General features: G+C 34.0%; 1 pseudogene; it reads right to left on the bottom strand.

Moving 5' to 3' along the window:
* Positions 1-23,316, bottom strand: part of LOC139863535 (ARS-binding protein 1-like) — a 96,861-nt pseudogene that overhangs the window by 62,952 nt on the left and 10,593 nt on the right.

Below are 23,316 nucleotides of genomic sequence, written 5' to 3'. Positions count from 1 at the left end.
TACAAGATTGGAAGTGAGCTAGCAAACTTGAAAGTATTCTTGATTTTATGAAACTAGAACTTTTGGAATTTATGAAGAACACTTAGAACTTGAAGATAGAACTTGAGAGAGATCAATTAGATGAAGAAAATTGAAGAATGAAAGTGTTTGTAGGTGTTTTTGGTCGTTGGTGTATGGATTAGATATAAAGGATATGTAGTTTTGTTTTCATGTAAATAAGTCATGAATGATTACTCATATTTTTGTAATTTTATGAGATATTTCATGCTAGTTGCCAAATGATGGTTCCCACATGTGTTAGGTGACTCACATGGGCTGCTAAGAGCTGATCATTGGAGTGTATATACCAATAGTACATACATCTAAAAGCTGTGTATTGTACGAGTACGAATACGGGTGCATACGAGTAGAATTGTTGATGAAACTGAACGAGGATGTAATTGTAAGCATTTTTGTTAAGTAGAAGTATTTTGATAAGTGTATTGAAGTCTTTCAAAAGTGTATAAATACATATTAAAACACTACATGTATATACATTTTAACTGAGTCGTTAAGTCATCGTTAGTCGTTACATGTAAGTGTTGTTTTGAAACCTTTAGGTTAACGATCTTGTTAAATGTTGTTAACCCAATGTTTATAATATCAAATGAGATTTTAAATTATTATATTATCATGATATTATCATGTATGAATATCTCTTAATATGATATATATACATTAAATGTCTTTACAACGATAATCGTTACATATATGTCTCGTTTAAAAATCATTAAGTTAGTAGTCTTGTTTTTACATATGTAGTTCATTGTTAATATACTTTATGATATGTTTTCTTATCATAGTATCATGTTAACTATATATATATATATATCCATATATATGTCATCATATAGTTTTTACAAGTTTTAACGTTCGTGAATCACCGATCAACTTGGGTGGTCAATTGTCTATATGAAACATATTTCAATTAATCAAGTCTTAACAAGTTTGATTGCTTAACATGTTGGAAACATTTAATCATGTAAATATCAATCTCAATTAATATATATAAACATGGAAAAGTTCGGGTCACTACATAAACCTCTCAAGTATCATGGCAAAGGTCTTGAAAAAGTTTACCGACAAAAATTTTCTCGAGATGTAGTGTATATATATATATATATATATATATATATATATATATTATCTCAAAGTTCCAAAAAAAGGAGCAGAACTTAATAAAGAGAAATGCCGAAGAGAACTCTACCGAAAATGATTATCAAATGAAGAAAAGTTCAAAAGTGCTTCTCAAAATACTTCAGCACTCCTATCTATCCGAATAAAAGTCTGTATAAAGGCTACATTACCCTTTTATTTCACCCCTCAAAAACAACTTCACTGCCACTCCAAAATCCCTTCTCCATCAATGACAAATGACCCATAAAGCTGAGATTACTACTGTTCTCGCATTAGCAGCAAGAATTTGAGTCTTTATCAAGCCTATGATGATGGGTGCAGCATGACTGGCTACGAGTGTATTCATTTCTTAGATCTATAGGGAACCCTAAACACTTGAGTGATTTGAGTGACCCATGAAAGCTAGCTTATGTCATGTAACCTCCTCGCATGCTTGCAGAGATAATTTCAATCCTAACATAGATGACTCACCTTATCTTTTTGCTCTTATAATAAAAGCAAACCGCTTAGGCTATTAGAAAAGAAACGCCGAAAAGATTCTTAAGGAAATGAGAGTTCGCTTGAGGACAAGCAAAGTCTAAGTGTGGGATATTTGATATCGGCTAAAAAGTCACGTTTTCACCCCGGTATTAAGGCCCAAAAACAAGAAAGATTCGAACTTTGTCAGCAAAATACCCACTTCGTCGGTTAAAATTGAAGAACAACTAATTACGAAGACGATGCAAAAAGAATCAAGAGAATCGGAGCTAAAACGAAGATTCTAGAGCGAAAACGGTGAAAGGCAAGAAATCAAGTTACGATCCAGCGAATCAAGACTGATCAGGCACAAAAACAGCTTGCATACGGCTTTCCAGTATGGCGAACGTCCTGCAAAATGGTCCAGCAAACGGCCCCAAGAAATGGCTTGCCTGGCAAACGGCTTGCCAAATACGGCCTGCCAAACGGCTTGCCAGCCGTTTGCAGGCAAAAATTTTATCTATTTAAAGGGTCTTTGTCATTCATTCCAACACACACTTCAATTCACTTCTTTCTCTCTCTTGTACAATATTAGTCATACTCTCAAGGCCTTCGACTCCGTGCGGGAAACCTAGTACCCGGAGAAGAACACTGAAGATTGTATTAGGAGCGGTCTAGAGTCTTGAAGTTATCACTTTTGTATTCAGAACTCATTTATTCTACTGGTACTTCTATCCCTTATATTATATAATGTTTTATGATATTGTTGCCATGATTAGCGAGTAGTTATGTTTAGTGTATGCTATGATGTAAGCAGTTATAATGCCGAAATAATATTATGGTTTGTGTATGTTGTTGAAATGCTTTTCGATTATGTTTTAAACTCAATCGCTTTTCCAACTAATAGAACGTAGTTATAGGCTCTGTTATTGGGAAGTCGCGAACCCTGATTCAGAGTACACTATCTGTGTCACCCCTTGGTAAGAGAAGTCTATCGAATACAACGTAAGATCGACTGAGGCACACCAGTTGTAGTAAGTCTATCAAACTTTAGATTCCGACTGAGGAATCTTTCGTAGTGAAACATCTGATTAGACCCTTAGTACATTGTCGGTCATAGACCATGCTAGTGTAGTCACCAAGCATATAAACTTCGTACATGCACGCTGAAGCACAGCGTTTGTTGTAAGCTGTACCTCTGCTAAGTAAGGCCATGGAACCCGGTTAGTGTTGACCAGTACACTGCACCATAATGCGGTCTCAAGCATTGCACCCAGCTTGAGGGATTCTTAGTTAATTAAGGAACTGTTTGTTTAGACACATAAAGGATTGGACCGTTAGGATAACCGAACGTATTCATGGAAGTCAGCTTGACTTGGCCAAGGTGTTCTTTATGGTTGAACTCTTTTTAAAAGGGCCTAGCTATCTTTTAAGACCAATCATTAACGAAAGCATTGAAACACATCACTTATCTCGGATATGGTAAACCATGTATTCTATTATGTTTAAGAAAGTTTAGACCATTTTGGAATGTTAATACGACACCCAACCGAGTCGCTCAATTGGATGAGCCGTCTGAACGTGTATGCCTGTAGTCAGACTGCACGGGCGTCGGGGGTAAGGGACGTTGCTGTCTATTCAGAATCTTCAAGCCTAACGTGTAGTGACCCGAACTTTTCCATGTTTATATATATTAATTGAGATTGATATTTACATGATTAAATGTTTCCAACATGTTAAGCAATCAAACTTGTTAAGATTTGATTAATTGAAATATGTTTTATATAGACAATTGACCACCCAAGTTGACCGGCGATTCACGAACGTTAAAACTTGTAAAAATGACATGACGATGTATATATGGATATATATATGGTTAACATGAGATTATGATAAGTAAGTATCTACATAAGTATATTAACAATGAGTTATATACATATAAACAAGACTACTAACTTAAGGATTTCGAAACGAGACATATATGTAACGATTATCGTTGTAACGACATTTAAATGTATATATATCATATTAAGATATATTAATATATCATAATATCATGATAATATAATAATTTAACATCTCATTAGATATAATAAACAATGGGTTAACAACATTAATTGAGATCGTTAACTTAAAGGTTTCAAAACAACACTTACATGTAACGACTAACGATGACTTAACGACTCAGTTAAAATGTATATACATGTAGTGTATTTAGATGTATTAAAATACTTTTGGAAGACTTCAAGACATATATCAAAACACTCATAGTTAACGAAAATGGTTACAGTTACTTTCCCATTCTTTTCTTTCATCAAGAATTCTAGTCGTATTCTTACCCGTATTATACACAGCTTCAAAACGTACTTACTATGGGTATATACCAATAGGAACTAGCATGGGATTTCACTCTTGATTATGTCATGTATGACTAATCAATTTTAACTTCTACCATGAGCTAGTCAACTAACTAGAACTCCTTTTAACCCCACTCACCACTCACCAATTACCACTCATCATTCACTCCATTTCACTTCCAATTCTCTTTCTAATTCTCTCTCAACACACACACACACTATTATGACCATATTTTTCCAGTAGTTAATCATCATCTTCATCAAAAATCACTTCAAGAATCAAGTTATAATCATCATAGGAAGAACACTTCAAGAACACTTCAAAAATCCCTTCAAGTTTACTAATTTACTTCCAAGCTTTCTAATCCATTCCAAGTAATCATCTAAGATCAAGAAACCTTTGTTATATACAGTAGGTTATCTTTCTTATTCAAGGTAATATTCATATTCAAACTTTGATTCAATTTCTATAACTATAAACTATCTTAATTCGAGTAAAAATCTTACTTGAACTTGTTTTTGTGTCATGATCCTACTTCAAGAACTTTCAAGCCATCCAAGATCCTTTGAAGCTAGATCATTTCTTGTCACTTCCAGTAGGTTTACCTACTAAACTTGAGGTAGTAATGATGTTCATAACATCATTCGATTCATATATATAAAACTATCTTATTCGAAGGTTTAAACTCGTAATCACTAGAACATAGTTTAGTTAATTCTAAACTTGTTCGCAAACAAAAGTTAATCCTTCTAACTTGACTTTTAAAATTAACTAAACACATATTCTATATCTATATGATATGCTAACTTAATGATTTAAAACCTGGAAACACGAAAAACACCGTAAAACCGGATTTACGCAGTCGTAGTAACACCGCGGGCTGTTTTGGGTTAGTTAATTAAAAACTATGATAAACTTTGATTTAAAAGTTGTTATTCTGAGAAAATGATTTTTATTATGAACATGAAACTATATCCAAAAATTATGGTTAAACTCAAAGTGGAAGTATGTTTTCTAAAATGGTCATCTAGACGTCGTTCTTTCGACTGAAATGACTACCTTTACAAAAATGACTTGTAACTTATTTTTTCGACTATAAACCTATACTTTTTCTGTTTAGATTCATAAAATAGAGTTCAATATGAAACCATATCAATTTTATTCACTCAAAACGGATTTAAAATGAAGAAGTTATGGGTAAAACAAGATTGGATAATTTTTCTCATTTTAGCTAGGTGAAAATTGGTAACAAATCTATTCCAACCATAACTTAATCAACTTGTATTGTATATTATGTAATCTTGAGATACCATAGACACGTATACAATGTTTCGACCTATCATGTCGACACATCTATATATATTTCGGAACAACCATAGACACTCTATATGTGAATGTTGGAGTTAGCTATACAGGGTTGAGGTTGATTCCAAAATATATATAGTTTGAGTTGTGATCAATACTGAGATACGTATACACTGGGTCGTGGATTGATTCAAGATAATATTTATCGATTTATTTCTGTACATCTAACTGTGGACAACTAGTTGTAGGTTACTAACGAGGACATCTGACTTAATAAACTTAAAACATCAAAATATATTAAAAGTGTTGTAAATATATTTTGAACATACTTTAATATATATGTATATATTGTTATAGGTTCGTGAATCAACAGTGGCCAAGTCTTACTTCTCGACGAAGTAAAAATCTGTGAAAGTGAGTTATAGTCCCACTTTTAAAATCTAATATTTTTGGGATGAGAATACATGCAGGTTTTATAAATGATTTAAAAAATAGACACAAGTACGTGAAACTACATTCTATGGTTGAATTATCGAAATCGAATATGCCCCTTTTTATTAAGTCTGGTAATCTAAGAATTAGGGAACAGACACCCTAATTGACGCGAACCCTAAATATAGATCTATTGGGCCTAACAAATCCCATCCAAAGTACCGGATGCTTTAGTACTTCGAAATTTATATCATATCCGAAGGGTGTCCCGAAATGATGGGGATATTCTTATATATGCATCTTGTTAATGTCGGTTACCAGGTGTTCACCATATGAATGATTTTTATCTCTATGTATGGGATGTGTATTGAAATATGAAATCTTGTGGTCTATTGTTACGATTTGATATATATAGGTTAAACCTATAACTCACCAACATTTTTGTTGATGTTTTAAGCATGTTTATTCTCAGGTGATTATTAAGAGCTTCCGCTGTCGCATACTTAAATAAGGACGAGATGTGGAGTCCATGCTTGTATCATATTGTGTAAAAACTGCATTCAAGAAACTTATTTTGTTGTAACATATTTGTATTGTAAACCATTATGTAATGGTCGTGTGTAAACAGGATATTTTAGATTATCATTATTTGATAATCTACGTAAAGCTTTTTAAACCTTTATTGATGAAATAAAGGTTGTGGTTTGTTTTAAAATGAATGCAGTCTTTGAAAAACGTCTCATATAGAGGTCAAAACCTCGCAACGAAATCAATTAATATGGAATGTTTTTAATCAATAAGAACGGGTCATTTCAGTTGGTATCATAGTATTGGTCTTAGAGAACCAGAATTTTGCATTAGTGTGTCTTATCGAGTTTGTTAGGATGCATTAGTGAGTCTGGACTTCGACCGTGTTTACTTGAAAAATGATTGCTTAACAAATTTTGTTGGAAACTATATATTTTTAACATGTGAATATTATGTGATATATTAATCTCTTAACGCGTTTGATATTATGTGATAGATGTCTACCTCTAGAACAAGTCCCATTGAATCACCTAATAATAATGAAGAGTCAAATGTAAATTGGAATGATTCGTGGACTGATTCACAAGTTCCCGAAGAGGAACCGGAAGAAGAGTCGGAACCGGAAGAAGAATCGGAACTGGAAGAAGAATCGGAACCGGATGAAGAAATAGAACTGGTGGGGGAAATAATAAAACGGTTAAGTAAAAGAAAATCCTCAACCAACCGACCAAGGTTAATTATGGTCAATGGTGTTTCCGCCAAGGAAGCAAAATATTGGGAGGATTACCAATTCTCCGATGAATCGGATTCCGACGAGAATTCCGATGATGTTATAGAAATTACCCCAACTGAATTTAAAAAGGCAAAAGAAAATAATAAGGGAAAGGGCATAAAAATAGAGAAATCTAATTCCAACCCCGATGAACTTTATATGTATCGTCAACCCCCGAAGTCCTTAAGTTGTAACAATGACCCGGGAACCTCTAAACCACCAGGTTTTTCTAAACCAATGTGGATAACGACGGCTCGTATTAGGGGAACATCATATATCCCTAGAAACTTGGCAAAACAAACCTAAACCGAAGAAGAAGAAACAAGCGAGTCGGAATAAGATAGTTGTATTCGTGTGGTGTAATATAAGTAATATAGTGTGCTTATGCTTTATGATATATGTAAAAATTGCTTGTATTAATAAGTATTTTTTTTATGAATCTAACTCTTGTCTATTTACAGTATAAAAACACAAAATGGATAGACAACACAATATTTTAAGAGACCTACCCGGAGACATGATTGCTGAAATCTTGTCTAGAGTCGGTCAGAATTCTTCGGCACAACTATTTAAGGCGAGATCAGTTTGTAAGACATTCGAAGAACGTTCCAAGAATGCTTTGGTTTATAAAAGGCTTTCGTTCGAAAGATGGGGGATATCACATTGGGAAATCCATAAGTTACGATGTGTTTACTTTGACGCATATATTGCGGGGAACCCAAATGCTATTTTACGCAATGGGTTAAGAAATTATTTTGACTCAATATATCCGAATATTGGACTTCATGATTCAGAAAAAGCGGCTAACATGCAACATAAAGAAGCATGTTATGCTTACGGATTAGTAATGTTCGCTTCTCAACAAAGTGAGAACAAGAACATCGGGCTACAACTATTAAACAAAACGTTTCCACAAGTGACGGAGTCGGTAATTGGGGTAAGAAATGAGGTTTTTAGATTGTTACGGGACTGTTGGACATTACGTAACCCTCGTCCCTTTGACGACGTTGCAACACGCTATCTTATCAACGGCCATAACGGTTATGTTCCACAAGACCAAGGATGGGAAGTAATCCTAGTAAAACCAGAATGCATGACTTGTTTCTGGACGTATGAATTACGTGTCTTTATTGCCTTTGCTGAACGACTTGTGTACTAGCTAGAATTATCTTCACAACCATCTTGTATCAAATTTATTGTGTGCTATATTTCATGCTATATGTAAAATAAGCGGTATTGTAAGTTTTTAAAATATTGTGTAAAAGTTTGAACGTGAAATATTATTATAATCAGTTTTTCATATAGAATTGTAGTAGTTGAATTGTATATTAGCTACTAAGTATGAACTTAACGGGTAGGTACTACCCGAATTTAAACTTATAAAACGCTAATATGAAGAAAAAGCTTTTATAAATGAGTTCATATTATGCTACGAAATACTATTAACTACTCTTAATATTCTGTATGATTAACTTGTTCCATTTGACTATTTTGAAGGAAATGGCACCGACTACTCGACACACCGTGAATATGAATGAAGAGGAATTCCGTACTTTTCTAGCTTCAAACATAGCCGCAATACAGGCTGCGCTACATACCAACAATAACCTTGGATCTAGCAGTACAGGAAATCGTGTAGGATGCACCTACAAAGAATTCACTGCCTGCAAACCTTTGGAATTTGATGGAACCGAAGGACCGATCGGATTGAAACGGTGGACCGAGAAGGTCGAATCGGTGTTTTCCATAAGTAAGTGTACTGAAGAGGACAAAGTAAAGTACGCTACGCATACCTTCACAGGTTCTGCGTTAACATGGTGGAATACCTATCTAGAGCAAGTGGGACAAGACGATGCGTACGCACTACCGTGGTCAGCATTCAAGCACTTGATGAACGAGAAGTACCGTCCCAGAACCGAGGTCAATAAGCTCAAGACAGAACTTAGAGGGTTACGAACCCAAGGATTTGATATTACCACGTACGAAAGACGATTCATAGAATTATGCCTATTGTGTCCGGGAGCATTCGAAGATGAGGAAGAGAAGATCGACGCGTTTGTGAAAGGATTACCAGAAAGAATCCAAGAAGATATAAGTTCACACGAGCCCGCCTCCATACAACAGGCATGCAGAATGGCTCACAAACTAGTGAACCAGATTGAAGAAAGAATTAAAGAATAGACTGCTGAAGAGGCCAATGTGAAGCAAGTCAAAAGAAAGTGGGAGGAAAACGGTGATAAGAATCACCAATACAACAACAACAGCAATTACAACAATAATCGCAACAATTATCCCAACAATCGCAACATCAATCGCAACTACAACAAATGGCCCAACAACAACAACAACAACAACAACAACAACAACAACAGCAGCAACTACAACAATCATCCCAACAACAATAATAACCGCAACAAAAACAACAATCAGAAGCAGCTATGCCAAAGGTGTGAAAAGTATCACTCGGGGTTCTGCACCAAATTTTGCAACAAGTGTAAAAGAAATGGTCATAGCGCGGCGAAGTGTGATGTCTACGGACCAGGGGTTAATAGAACGAAAGGAACAAATGGTGTCGGAACGAGTAATGGCGGAGGAAGTAGTGTCGGAGCAAGTTATGCCAATGTAGTTTGTTATAAATGTGGAAAACCGGGCCACATTATTAGAAATTGCCCGAACCAGGAGAACACGAATGGACAAGGCCGCGGAAGAGTTTTCAATATTAATGCGGCAGAGGCACAGGAAGACCCGAAGCTTGTTACGGGTACGTTTCTTATTGACAATAAATCTGCTTACGTTTTATTTGATTCGGGTGCGGATAGAAGCTATATGAGTAGAGATTTTTGTACTAAATTAAGTTGTCCATTGACGCCTTTGGATAGTAAATTTTTACTCAAATTAGCAAATGGTAAATTAATTTCAGCAGATAATATATGTCGGAATCGAGAAATTAAACTGGTTAGCGAAACATTTAAGATTGACTTGATACCAGTAGAGTTAGGGAGTTTTGATGTGATAATCGGTATGGACTGGTTGAAAGAAGTGAAAGCAGAGATCGTTTGTTACAAAAATGCAATTCGCATTATACGAGAAAAAGGAAAACCCTTAATGGTGTACGGAGAAAAGGGCAACACGAAGCTACATCTTATTAGTAATTTGAAGGAACAAAAACTAATAAGAAAAGGTTGCTATGCTATTCTAGCACACGTCGAGAAAGTACAAACTGAAGAAAAGAGCATCAATGATGTTCCCGTAGCAAAAGAATTTCCCGATGTATTTCCGAAAGAATTACCGGGATTACCCCCACATCGATCCGTTGAATTTCAAATAGATCTTGTACCAGGAGCTGCACCAATAGCTCTTGCTCCTTACAGACTCGCACCCAGCGAGATGAAAGAACTGCAAAGCCAATTACAAGAACTTGTAGAGCATGGTTTCATTCGACCAAGCACATCACCGTGGGGAGCTCCTATTTTGTTTGTCAAGAAGAAAGATGGTACATTCAGGTTGTGTATCGACTACCGAGAGTTGAACAAACTTACCATCAAGAACCGCTACCCACTACCGAGAATCGACGACTTATTTGATCAACTACAAGGCTCGTCTGTTTATTTAAAGATTGACTTACGTTCCGGGTATCATCAAATGCGGGTGAAAGAAGATGATATTCCAAAGACTGCTTTCAGAACACGTTATGGTCATTACGAGTTTATGGTCATGCCATTTGGTTTAACTAATGCACCAGCTGTGTTCATGGACCTTATGAACCGAGTCTGTGGACCATACCTTGACAAGTTTGTCATTGTTTTCATTGATGACATACTTATTTACTCAAAGAATGACCAAGAACACGGTGAACATTTGAGAAAGGTGATAGAAGTATTGAGGAAGGAAGAATTGTACGCTAAATTTTCAAAGTGTGCATTTTGGTTGGAAGAAGTTCAATTCCTCGGTCACATAGTGAACAAAAAAGGTATTAAGGTGGATCCGGCAAAGATAGAAACTGTTGAAAAGTGGGAAACTCCGAAAACTCCGAAACACATACGCCAGTTTTTAGGACTAGCTGGTTACTACAGAAGGTTCATCCAAGACTTTTCCAGAATAGCAAAACCCTTGACTGCATTAACGCATAAAGGGAAGAAATTTGAATGGAAGGATGAAGAAGAGAAAGCGTTTCAGTTATTGAAGAAAAAGCTAACTACGGCACCTATATTGTCATTGCCTGAAGGGAATGATGATTTTGTGATTTATTGTGACGCATCAAAGCAAGGTCTCGGTTGTGTATTAATGCAACGAACGAAGGTGATTACTTATGCGTCTAGACAATTGAAGATTCACGAGCAAAATTATACGACGCATGATTTGGAATTAGGCGCGGTTGTTTTTGCATTAAAGACTTGGAGGCACTACTTATATGGGGTCAAAAGTATTATATATACCGACCACAAAAGTCTTCAACACATATTTAATCAGAAACAACTGAATATGAGGCAGCGTAGGTGGATTGAATTGTTGAATGATTACGACTTTGAGATTCGTTACCACCCGGGGAAGGCAAATGTGGTAGCCGATGCCTTGAGCAGGAAGGACAGAGAACCCATTCGAGTAAAATCTATGAATATAATGATTCATAATAACCTTACTACTCAAATAAAGGAGGCGCAACAAGGAGTTTTAAAAGAGGGAAATTTAAAGGATGAAATACCCAAAGGATCGGAGAAGCATCTTAATATTCGGGAAGACGGAACCCGGTATAGGGCTGAAAGGATTTGGGTACCAAAATTTGGAGATATGAGAGAAATGGTACTTAGAGAAGCTCATAAAACCAGATACTCAATACATCCTGGAACGGGGAAGATGTACAAGGATCTCAAGAAACATTTTTGGTGGCCGGGTATGAAAGTCGATGTTGCTAAATATGTAGGAGAATGTTTGACGTGTTCTAAGGTCAAAGCTGAGCATCAGAAACCATCAGGTCTACTTCAACAACCCGAGATCCCAGAATGGAAATGGGAAAACATTACCATGGATTTCATCACTAAATTGCCAAGGACTGCAAGTGGTTTTGATACTATTTGGGTAATAGTTGATCGTCTCACCAAATCAGCACACTTCCTGCCAATAAGAGAAGATGACAAGATGGAGAAGTTAGCACGACTGTATTTGAAGGAAGTCGTCTCCAGACATGGAATACCAATCTCAATTATCTCTGATAGGGATGGCAGATTTATTTCAAGATTCTGGCAGACATTACAGAAAGCATTAGGAACTCGTCTAGACATGAGTACTGCCTATCATCCACAAACTGATGGGCAGAGCGAAAGGACGATACAAACGCTTGAAGACATGCTATGAGCATGTGTTATTGATTTCGGAAACAGTTGGGATCGACATCTACCGTTAGCAGAATTTTCCTACAACAACAGCTACCATTCAAGCATTGAGATGGCGCCGTTTGAAGCACTTTATGGTAGAAAGTGCAGGTCTCCGATTTGTTGGAGTGAAGTGGGGGATAGACAGATTACGGGTCCGAAGATTATACAAGAAACTACCGAGAAGATCATCCAAATTCAACAACGGTTGAAAACCGCCCAAAGTCGACAAAAGAGCTACGCTGACATTAAAAGAAAAGATATAGAATTTGAAATTGGAGAGATGGTCATGCTTAAATTTGCACCTTGGAAAGGCGTTGTTCGATTTGGTAAACGAGGGAAATTAAATCCAAGGTATATTGGACCATTCAAGATTATTGATCGTGTCGGACCAGTAGCTTACCGACTTGAGTTACCTCAACAACTCGCGGCTGTACATAACACTTTCCACGTCTCGAATTTGAAGAAATGTTTTGCTAAAGAAGATCTCACTATTCCGTTAGATGAAATCCAAATCAACAAAAAACTTCAATTCATCAAAGAACCCGTCGAAATAATGGATCGTGAGGTTAAAAGACTTAAGCAAAACAAGATACCAATTGTTAAGGTTCGATGGAATGCTTGTAGAGGACCCGAGTTCACCTGGGAGCATGAAGATCATATGAAGAAGAAATACCCGCATCTATTTCCAGAAGATTCGTCAACACCTTCAACAGCTTAAAATTTCGGGACGAAATTTATTTAATGGGTAGGTACTGTAGTGACCCGAACTTTTCCATGTTTATATATATTAATTGAGATTGATATTTACATGATTAAATGTTTCCAACATGTTAAGCAATCAAACTTGTTAAGACTTGATTAATTGAAATATGTTTTATATAGACAATTGACCACCCAAGTTGACCGGCGATTCCCGAACGTTAAAACTTGTAAAAACGACATGACGATATATATATGGATATACATATGGTTAACATGAGATTATGATAAGTAAGTATCTCCATAAGTATATTAACAATGAGTTATATACATATAAACAAGACTACTAACTTAAGGATTTCGAAACGAGACATATATGTAACGATTATTGTTGTAACGACATTTAAATGTATATATATCATATTAAGATATATTAATATATCATAATATCATGATAATATAATAATTTAACATCTCATTAGATATAATAAACAATGGGTTAACAACATTAATTGAGATCGTTAACTTAAAGGTTTCAAAACAACTCTTACATGTAACGACTAACGATGACTTAACGACTCAGTTAAAATGTATATACATGTAGTGTATTTAGATGTATTAAAATATTTTTGGAAGACTTCAAGACATATATCAAAACACTCATACTTAACGAAAATGGTTACAGTTACTTTCCCATTCTTTTCTTTCATCAAGAATTCTAGTCGTATTCTTACCCGTATTATACACGGCTTCAAAACGTACTTACTATGGGTATATACCAATAGGAACTAGCATAGGATTCCACTCTTTATTATGTCATGTATGACTAATCAATTTTAACTTCTACCATGAGCTAGTCAACTAACTAGAACTCCTTTTAACCCCACTCACCACTCACCAATTACCACTCATCATTCACTCCATTTCACTTCCAATTCTCTTTCTAATTTTCTCTCAACACACACACACACTATTATGAACGTATTTTTCCAGTAGTTAATCATCATCTTCATCAAAAATCACTTCAAGAATCAAGTTATAATCATCATAGGAAGAACACATCAAGAACACTTCAAAAATCCCTTCAAGTTTACTAATTTACTTTCAAGCTTTCTAATCCATTCCAAGTAATCATTTAAGATCAAGAAACCTTTGTTATATATAGTATGTTATCTTTCTTATTCAGGGTAATATTCATATTTAAACTTTGATTCAATTTCTATAACTATAAACTATCTTAATTCGAGTAAAAATCTTACTTGAACTTGTTTTTGTGTCATGATCCTACTTCAAGAACTTTCAAGCCATCCAAGATCCTTTGAAGCTAGATCATTTCTTGTCACTTCCAGTAGGTTTACCTACTAAACTTGAGGTAGTAATGATGTTCATAACATCATTCGATTCATATATATAAAACTATCTTATTCGAAGGTTTAAACTCGTAATCACTAGAACATAGTTTAGTTAATTCTAAACTTGTTCGCAAACAAAAGTTAATCCTTCTAACTTGACTTTTAAAATTAACTAAACACATGTTCTATATCTATATGATATGCTAACTTAATGATTTAAAACCAGGAAACACGAAAAATACCGTAAAACCGGATTTACGCCGTCGTAGTAACACCGCGGGCTGTTTTGGGTTAGTTAATTAAAAACTATGATAAACTTTGATTTAAAAGTTGTTATTCCGAGAAAATGATTTTTATTATGAACATGAAATTATATCCAAAAATTATGGTTAAACTCAAAGTGGAAGTATGTTTTCTAAAATGGTCATCTAGACGTCGTTCTTTCGACTGAAATGACTACCTTTACAAAAACGACTTGTAACTTATTTTTCCGACTATAAACCTATACTTTTTCTGTTTAGATTCATAAAATAGAGTTCAATATGAAACCATAGCAATTTGATTCACTCAAAACGGATTTAAAATGAAGAAGTTATGGGTAAAACAAGATTGGATAATTTTTCTCATTTTAGCTACGTGAAAATTGGTAACAAATCTATTCCAACCATAACTTAATCAACTTGTATTGTATATTATGTAATCTTGAGATACCATAGACACGTATACAATGTTTCGACCTATCATGTCGACACATCTATATATATTTCGGAACAACCATAGGCACTCTATATGTGAATGTTGGAGTTAGCTATACAGGGTTGAGGTTGATTCCAAAATATATATAGTTTGAGTTGTGATCAATACTGAGATACGTATACACTGGGTCGTGGATTGATTCAAGATAATATTTATCGATTTATTTCTGTACATCTAACTGTGGACAACTAGTTGTAGGTTACTAACGAGGACATCTGACTTAATAAACTTAAAACATCAAAATATATTAAAAGTGTTGTAAATATATTTTGAACATACTTTAATATATATGTATATATTGTTATAGGTTCGTGAATCAACATTGGCCAAGTCTTACTTCTCGACGAAGTAAAAATCTGTGAAAGTGAGTTATAGTCCCACTTTTAAAATCTAATATTTTTAGGATGAGAATACATGCAGGTTTTATAAATGATTTACAAAATAGACACAAGTACGTGAAACTACATTCTATGGTTGAATTATCGAAATCGAATATACCCCTTTTTATTAAGTCTGGTAATCTAAGAATTAGGGAACAGACACCCTAATTGACGCGAATCCTAAAGATAGATCTATTGGGCCTAACAAACCCCATCAAAGTACCGGATGCTTTAGTACTTCGAAATTTATATCATATCCGAAGGGTGTCCCGGAATGATGGGGATATTCTTATATATGCATCTTGTTAATGTCGGTTACTAGGTGTTCACCATATGAATGATTTTTATCTCTATGTATGGGATGTGTATTGAAATATGAAATCTTGTGGTCTATTGTTACGATTTGATATATATAGGTTAAACCTATAACTCACCAACATTTTTGTTGACGTTTTAAGCATGTTTATTCTCAGGTGATTATTAAGAGCTTCCACTGTTGCATACTTAAATAAGGACGAGATGTGGAGTCCATGCTTGTATGATATTGTGTAAAAACTGCATTCAAGAAACTTATTTTGTTGTAACATATTTGTATTGTAAACCATTATGTAATGGTCGTGTGTAAACATGATATTTTAGATTATCATTATTTGATAATCTACGTAAAGCTTTTTAAACCTTTATTGATGAAATAAAGGTTATGGTTTGTTTTAAAATGAATGCAGTCTTTGAAAAACGTCTCATATAGAGGTCAAAACCTCGCAACGAAATCAATTAATATGGAACGTTTTTAATCAATAAGAACGGGACATTTCATAACGCAGTACCCAGTGACAAGTCTTATGACAGGGGCGTTTAGGACCAGTGTAATGAATACAAGGCCTCTGCCTATTCATGAGACAGCATTCCATAATCTCGGCAAAATAACTGATGAAGTCATAGTATGCACTCACTTTAACCTTATCTGAATTACGAATTTTATCGCATTTACTTTATCTGTCTTATAAATTAGAAAATTCCCAAAATGAAATAACCACTACTCCCTAACTATCTTAGGCTTAAATATAGGTTCGATTCTACTGATATCTCAAAAATACGACTCTAGGTCATACTTCCCTTATAAGGAGTAGTAAGATTTAGGCCCCGCTAAATATAAATTTAAAACAGTACCTCCCCCTCGAGTGGCTGATCCTGGCGAGCCGCGGCCCGATGACACCGCGCGAATAAAAACCGTCCGTTTCGGCCATATCATCTTTCCCTGTCTTGTTTTTTCCCTTCAAGCTGCATTGTTGCAAGGGAATGATCCGGCGGAAGTCTAAAAAACAAACCTGTTTAATATCAAAACATGTAAATAATTACATCACTAAAGTACACAATATAAAATAAAATAATAAAAAACAAACCTGTTTCATCCATATTAAAGATGTCTTTCATTTCAAACTGATCAACTTTCTCTCTTATGGATTTTAATTTGTCCTCCATGCCCTCCATTTCAACAGATCCACTCTCTCCAAAATGCCGGAAATTTTTAATTCCATATGTTGCTTTGAACTTTCCAAGCCAACCAATAGAAAAAGTAAAGTCTGGAGTATCCACTGGATACATATCTTTCATGAACTTTTTCGCCTTCTCGATGATTAGTTCACCTGTCATATTCACATGTTCTTGATATTGAAGAATCCATTCATAAAGAGATTTTCTAGGTCAGGAAATTTTGCCGGTTTGTGTCGCTTAACATCGCCTCTTTCGGGAACAAGTGAGAGATAATCTAAAGACCGCTTAACTGTATTCGATATTGTCTCTTGACTCACCTACAAACCATAGTTACTATGAACTCATTCTTGCAATTGCTTTTGAGTGAGACTTGGTTATCCTTGTTGTGCTTGCCTTAATGCTCTTCAAATCTCGTCTGTCATTGTTATTTTTTTCACACATGTATGATTTATTTGTGTTAACCTATTTTGATCTTGTATTTATATAAAAAAATATTTTTAATGTCCATAAAGTGATACATTGAACACAAGAAGCATAATAAGGTGGGAGAATGAAAGTTTCTTTCAAATTGGACCGTTCATTTGATATACATGCATTGTATACAATAATTAAGTGGAAGGTTGAAAGGTGTTTGTAAACTAAGTATTCTACTATAAATTAATAAAATATTAATTAATATATAAATTAATTAATTAATAATTTATTAATTAATTAATAACTCTTTTAATTAATAAATTTTGGTGGTCCCAAGTGTATTTTTTTATCGAGTTTCTACTGTAGTTTTTCAATACTCGTTTTGCGCGGGGGTTCGGTTTCCAATTTATTTTATTATGTTCAATTTGCAATATTATTTCGTGGCTAACGATGATGTCGTTGAAGCGCAACTCGAGTCGAACAAAAATGTATAACTCATCAAAGATTTAGATGTTATCTTAAATTAACAATATAGTATTTCCGCGTTTCGTTATGGAGTTGTTGACTTTTTAAAATTTAACGCAATTAACTCGTTAGCTTATATTAACACTCCGTATGATTTATTAATAGAATATATACTGAGTAATATCAAAAAAAATTACTAAATAATTTTCTAAAAAACTAATAAGACTCATATGTATATGTTGTTAATAGATGAAAATATGTACGGAGCCCGTGAGGAAAAAATCAACGTGTATGAAAGGTGGACTCAAATATTTAGCGTTTCTTAAAAAGCGTCCTTTTTGCATATAGTTAGTGGCATTGTGTTCGTAAAATAATTTCGAGCTTAACGATGGTGTCGGAAAAATTTAACTTGTTGCGGGCGAAAAGATATGAGCCGTTGAATATTTGGGTAGAGTTTAGTTAAGATTATTTATGAAAAGGTTGATTTGATACTTTACGCTCCTGTTTGTGGGATATATTTTAAATTTCGAACAAAGTGTGGGGGCTTTTTGGAAAGGAGGGAAAAAAAGAAAAAAATGTGAAAAAACGAAAACGCCCTTGATACTATTTATGGATTTTCTCTAATAGTTAATATAGTAATATTAATACTGGGTAAACTTCCAAGATTACTTCAGGATTTAGTAATTATCAAATCAAGTTAAGCCTAGTTGTCACAATATCACTTAAAGTGTTCAAGAAGTCAAAGATAAAGGCCTGTATCTGAACTATGGACTTATACATTGTAAGATTACAAGGCCCAAAGTTTAGATTTAAGGCCCAAATAATGCCTTTAAGATTGTACCGTCCAAGGATCACTTGAAAACAATGGAATTTTTGTGGTGTGACTTTGATAGGAATGTGGACAAGTACGATGATAAAGTTATTTGATTGATAAAAGTATATGATTGATAATAAGAAAGTAATCGGTTTGTAGTGATAATTGATTATTGTTACAATCTGAATTCTAAGAGTTGTTTTAATGTTGTTTTATACAAAGAACATATAACAGCTAATTCTAGTTTGAGAAGGCTCTAATAACAGCTTTTGGAACCCTCAACTATAAAAGGAAAAATTGCAGCATATGGTTCCTTTGACCCGTTACAGTTGGCAGCTTCTTGATCTCGAAAATGGGAAGTGATGACAATAAAATCTGATCCCAAACTAGTCAAATTACCAAATAAGGTAATTTTACTTTATAATGTTTTATTCTAATACTCCCCCTCAAGTTGAATAGTGGGGTTTCCAATATTCAACTTTCTAAGCACTTCACTGAATAATCTTCCATTGACTGATTTGGTGAGGATAACGGCTAGTTGATCTTCTGATCTGATAGATGGGAGAGAGATGATTTCACCATCTAGTTTCTCTCGAATAAAATGTCGATCAATCTCAACGTGTTTAGTTCGGTCATGGTGCACAGGATTCTCCGAGATGGCGATTGCTGCTTCATTGTCACACAGGATTTGAATAGCTTCTTGTGGTGGAAAGCCAATTTTTGTTAGTAACTTCTTGATTCAAAAGGCCTCAACTACTCCTTTGGCTATTCTTCTAAATTCTGATTCGACACTTAAAAGTGAGACGACTTTTTGTTTCTTACTTTTCCATGCTACAAGATTGCCCCCGACTAATGAGAAGAATCCAGATGTAGATTTTCTATCTCCTTTCTCACCAGCCCAATGTAGTGACCCGAACTTTTCCATGTTTATATATATTAACTGAGATTGATATTTATATGATTAAATGTTTCCAACATGTTAAGCAATCAAACTTGTTAAGACTTAATTAATTGAAATAGGTTTCATATAGACAATTGACCACCCAAGTTGACCGGTGATTCACGAACATTAAAACTTGTAAAAACTATATGATGACATATATATGGATATATATATAGTTAACATGATACTATGATAATTAAACATATCATTAAGTATATTAACAATGAACTACATATGTAAAAACAAGACTACTAACTTAATGATTTTTAAACGAGACATATATGTAACGATTATCGTTGTAAAGACATTTAATGTATATATATCATATTAAGAGATATTCATACATGATAATATCATGATAATATAATAATTTAAAATCTCATTTGATATTATAAACATTGGGTTAACAACATTTAACAAGACCGTTAACCTAAAGGTTTAAAAACAACAATTACATGTAACGACTAACGATGACTTAACGACTCAGTTAAAATGTATATACATGTAGTGTTTTAATATGTATTTATACACTTTTGAAAGACTTCAATACACTTATCAAAATACTTCTAATTAACAAAAATGCTTACAATTACATCCTCGTTCAGTTTCATCAACAATTCTACTCGTATGCACCTGTATTCGTACTCGTATAATACACAGCTTTTAGATGTATGTACTATTGGTATATACACTCCAATGATCAGCTCTTAGCAGCCCATGTGAGTCACCTAACACATGTGGGAACCATCATTTGGCAACTAGCATGAAATATCTCATAAAACTACAAAAATATGAGTAATCATTCATGACTTATTTACATGAAAACAAAATTACATATCCTTTATATCTAATCCATACACCAACGACCAAAAACACCTACAAACACTTTCATTCTTCAATTTTCTTCATCTAATTGATCTCTCTCAAGTTCTATCTTCAAGTTCTAAGTGTTCTTCATATATTCTACAAGTTCTAGTTACATAAAATCAAGAATACTTTCAAGTTTGCTAGCTCACTTCCAATCTTGTAAGGTGATCATCCAACCTCAAGAAATCTTTGTTTCTTACAGTAGGTTATCATTCTAATACAAGGTAATAATCATATTCAAACTTTGGTTCAATTTCTATAACTATAACAATCTTATTTCAAGTGATGATCTTACTTGAACTTGTTTTCGTGTCATGATTCTGCTTCAAGAACTTCGAGCCATCCAAGGATCCGTTGAAGCTAATTTTTCTCTTTTCCAGTAGGTTTATCCAAGGAACTTAAGGTAGTAATGATGTTCATAACATCATTCGATTCATACATATAAAGCTATCTTATTCAAAGGTTTAAACTTGTAATCACTAGAACATAGTTTAGTTAATTCTAAACTTGTTTGAAAACAAAAGTTAATCCTTCTAACTTGACTTTTAAAATCAACTAAACACATGTTCTATATCTATATGATATGCTAACTTAATGATTTAAAACCTGGAAACACGAAAAACACCGTAAAACCGGATTTACGCCGTCGTAGTAACACCGCGGGCTGTTTTGGGTTAGCTAATTAAAAACTATGATAAATTTTGATTTAAAAGTTGTTATTCTGAGCAAATGATTTTTATTATGAACATGAAACTATATCCAAAAATTATGGTTAAACTCAAAGTGGAAGTATGTTTTCTAAAATGGTCATCTAGACGTCGTTTTTTCGACTGAAATGACTACCTTTACAAAAACGACTTGTAACTTATTTTTCCGACTATAAACCTATAATTTTTCTGTTTAGATTCATAAAATAGAGTTCAATATGAAACCATAGCAATTTGATTCACTCAAAACGGATTTAAAATGAAGAAGTTATGGGTAAAACAAGATTGGATAATTTTTCTCATTTTAGCTACGTGAAAATTGGTAACAAATCTATTCCAACCATAACTTAATCAACTTGTATTGTATATATGTAATCTTGAGATACCATAGACACGTATACAATGTTTCGACCTATCATGTCGACACATCTATATATATTTCGGAACAACCATAGACACTCTATATGTGAATGTTGGAGTTAGCTATACAGGGTTGAGGTTGATTCCAAAATATATATAGTTTGAGTTGTGATCAATACTGAGATACGTATACACTGGGTCGTGGATTGATTCAAGATAATATTTATCAATTTATTTCTATACATCTAACTGTGGACAACTAGTTGTAGGTTACTAACAAGGACAGCTGACTTAATAAACTTAAAACATTAAAATATACTAAAAGTGTTGTAAATATATTTTGAACATACTTTGATATATATGTATATATTGTTATAGGTTCGTGAATCAACCAGTGGCCAAGTCTTACTTCCTGATGAAGTAAAAATCTGTGAAAGTGAGTTATAGTCCCACTTTTAAAATCTAATATTTTTGGGATGAGAATACATGCAGGTTTTATAAATGATTTACAAAATAGACACAAGTACGTGAAACTACATTCTATGGTTGAATTATCGAAATCGAATATGCCCCTTTTTATTAAGTCTGGTAATCTAAGAATTAGGGAACAGACACCCTAATTGACGCGAATCCTAAAGATAGATCTATTGGGCCTAACAAACCCCATCCAAAGTACCGGATGCTTTAGTACTTCGAAATTTATATCATATCCGAAGGGTGTCCCGGAATGATGGGGATATTCTTATATATGCATCTTGTTAATGTCGGTTACCAGGTGTTCACCATATGAATGATTTTTTATCTCTATGTATGGGATGTGTATTGAAATATGAAATCTTGTGGTCTATTATTATGATTTGATATATATAGGTTAAACCTATAACTCACCAACATTTTTGTTGACGTTTTAAGCATGTTTATTCTCAGGTGATTATTAAGAGCTTCCGCTGTCGCATACTTAAATAAGGACGAGATTTGGAGTCCATGCTTGTATGATATTGTGTAAAAACTGCATTCAAGAAACTTATTTTGTTGTAACATATTTGTATTGTAAACCATTATGTAATGGTCGTGTGTAAACAGGATATTTTAGATTATCATTATTTGATAATCTACGTAAAGCTTTTTAAACCTTTATTGATGAAATAAAGGTTATGGTTTGTTTTAAAATGAATGCAGTCTTTGAAAAACGTCTCATATAGAGGTCAAAACCTCGCAACGAAATCAATTAATATGGAACGTTTTTAATCAATAAGAACGGGACATTTCAGTTGGTATCAGAGCGTTGGTCTTAGAGAACCAGAATTTTGCATTAGTGTGTCTTATCGAGTTTGTTAGGATGCATTAGTGAGTCTGGACTTCGACCGTGTTTACTTGAAAAATGATTGCTTAACAAATTTTGTTGGAAACTATATATTTTTAACATGTGAATATTATGTGATATATTAATCTCTTAACGCGTTTGATATTATGTGATAGATGTCTACCTCTAGAACAAGTCCCATTGACTCACCTAATAATAATGAAGAGTCAAATGTAAATTGGAATGATTCGTGGACTGATTCACAAGTTCCCGAAGAGGAACCGGAAGAAGAGTCGGAACCGGAAGAAGAATCGGAACCGGAAGAAGAATCGGAACCGGATGAAGAAATAGAACCGGTGGGGG

Source organism: Rutidosis leptorrhynchoides, chromosome 8 (genome assembly GCF_046630445.1).
Source record: "Rutidosis leptorrhynchoides isolate AG116_Rl617_1_P2 chromosome 8, CSIRO_AGI_Rlap_v1, whole genome shotgun sequence".
In the NCBI taxonomy this organism is placed as follows: Eukaryota; Viridiplantae; Streptophyta; class Magnoliopsida; order Asterales; family Asteraceae; genus Rutidosis; species Rutidosis leptorrhynchoides.
This window is presented reverse-complemented; position numbering and strand designations above follow the sequence as displayed.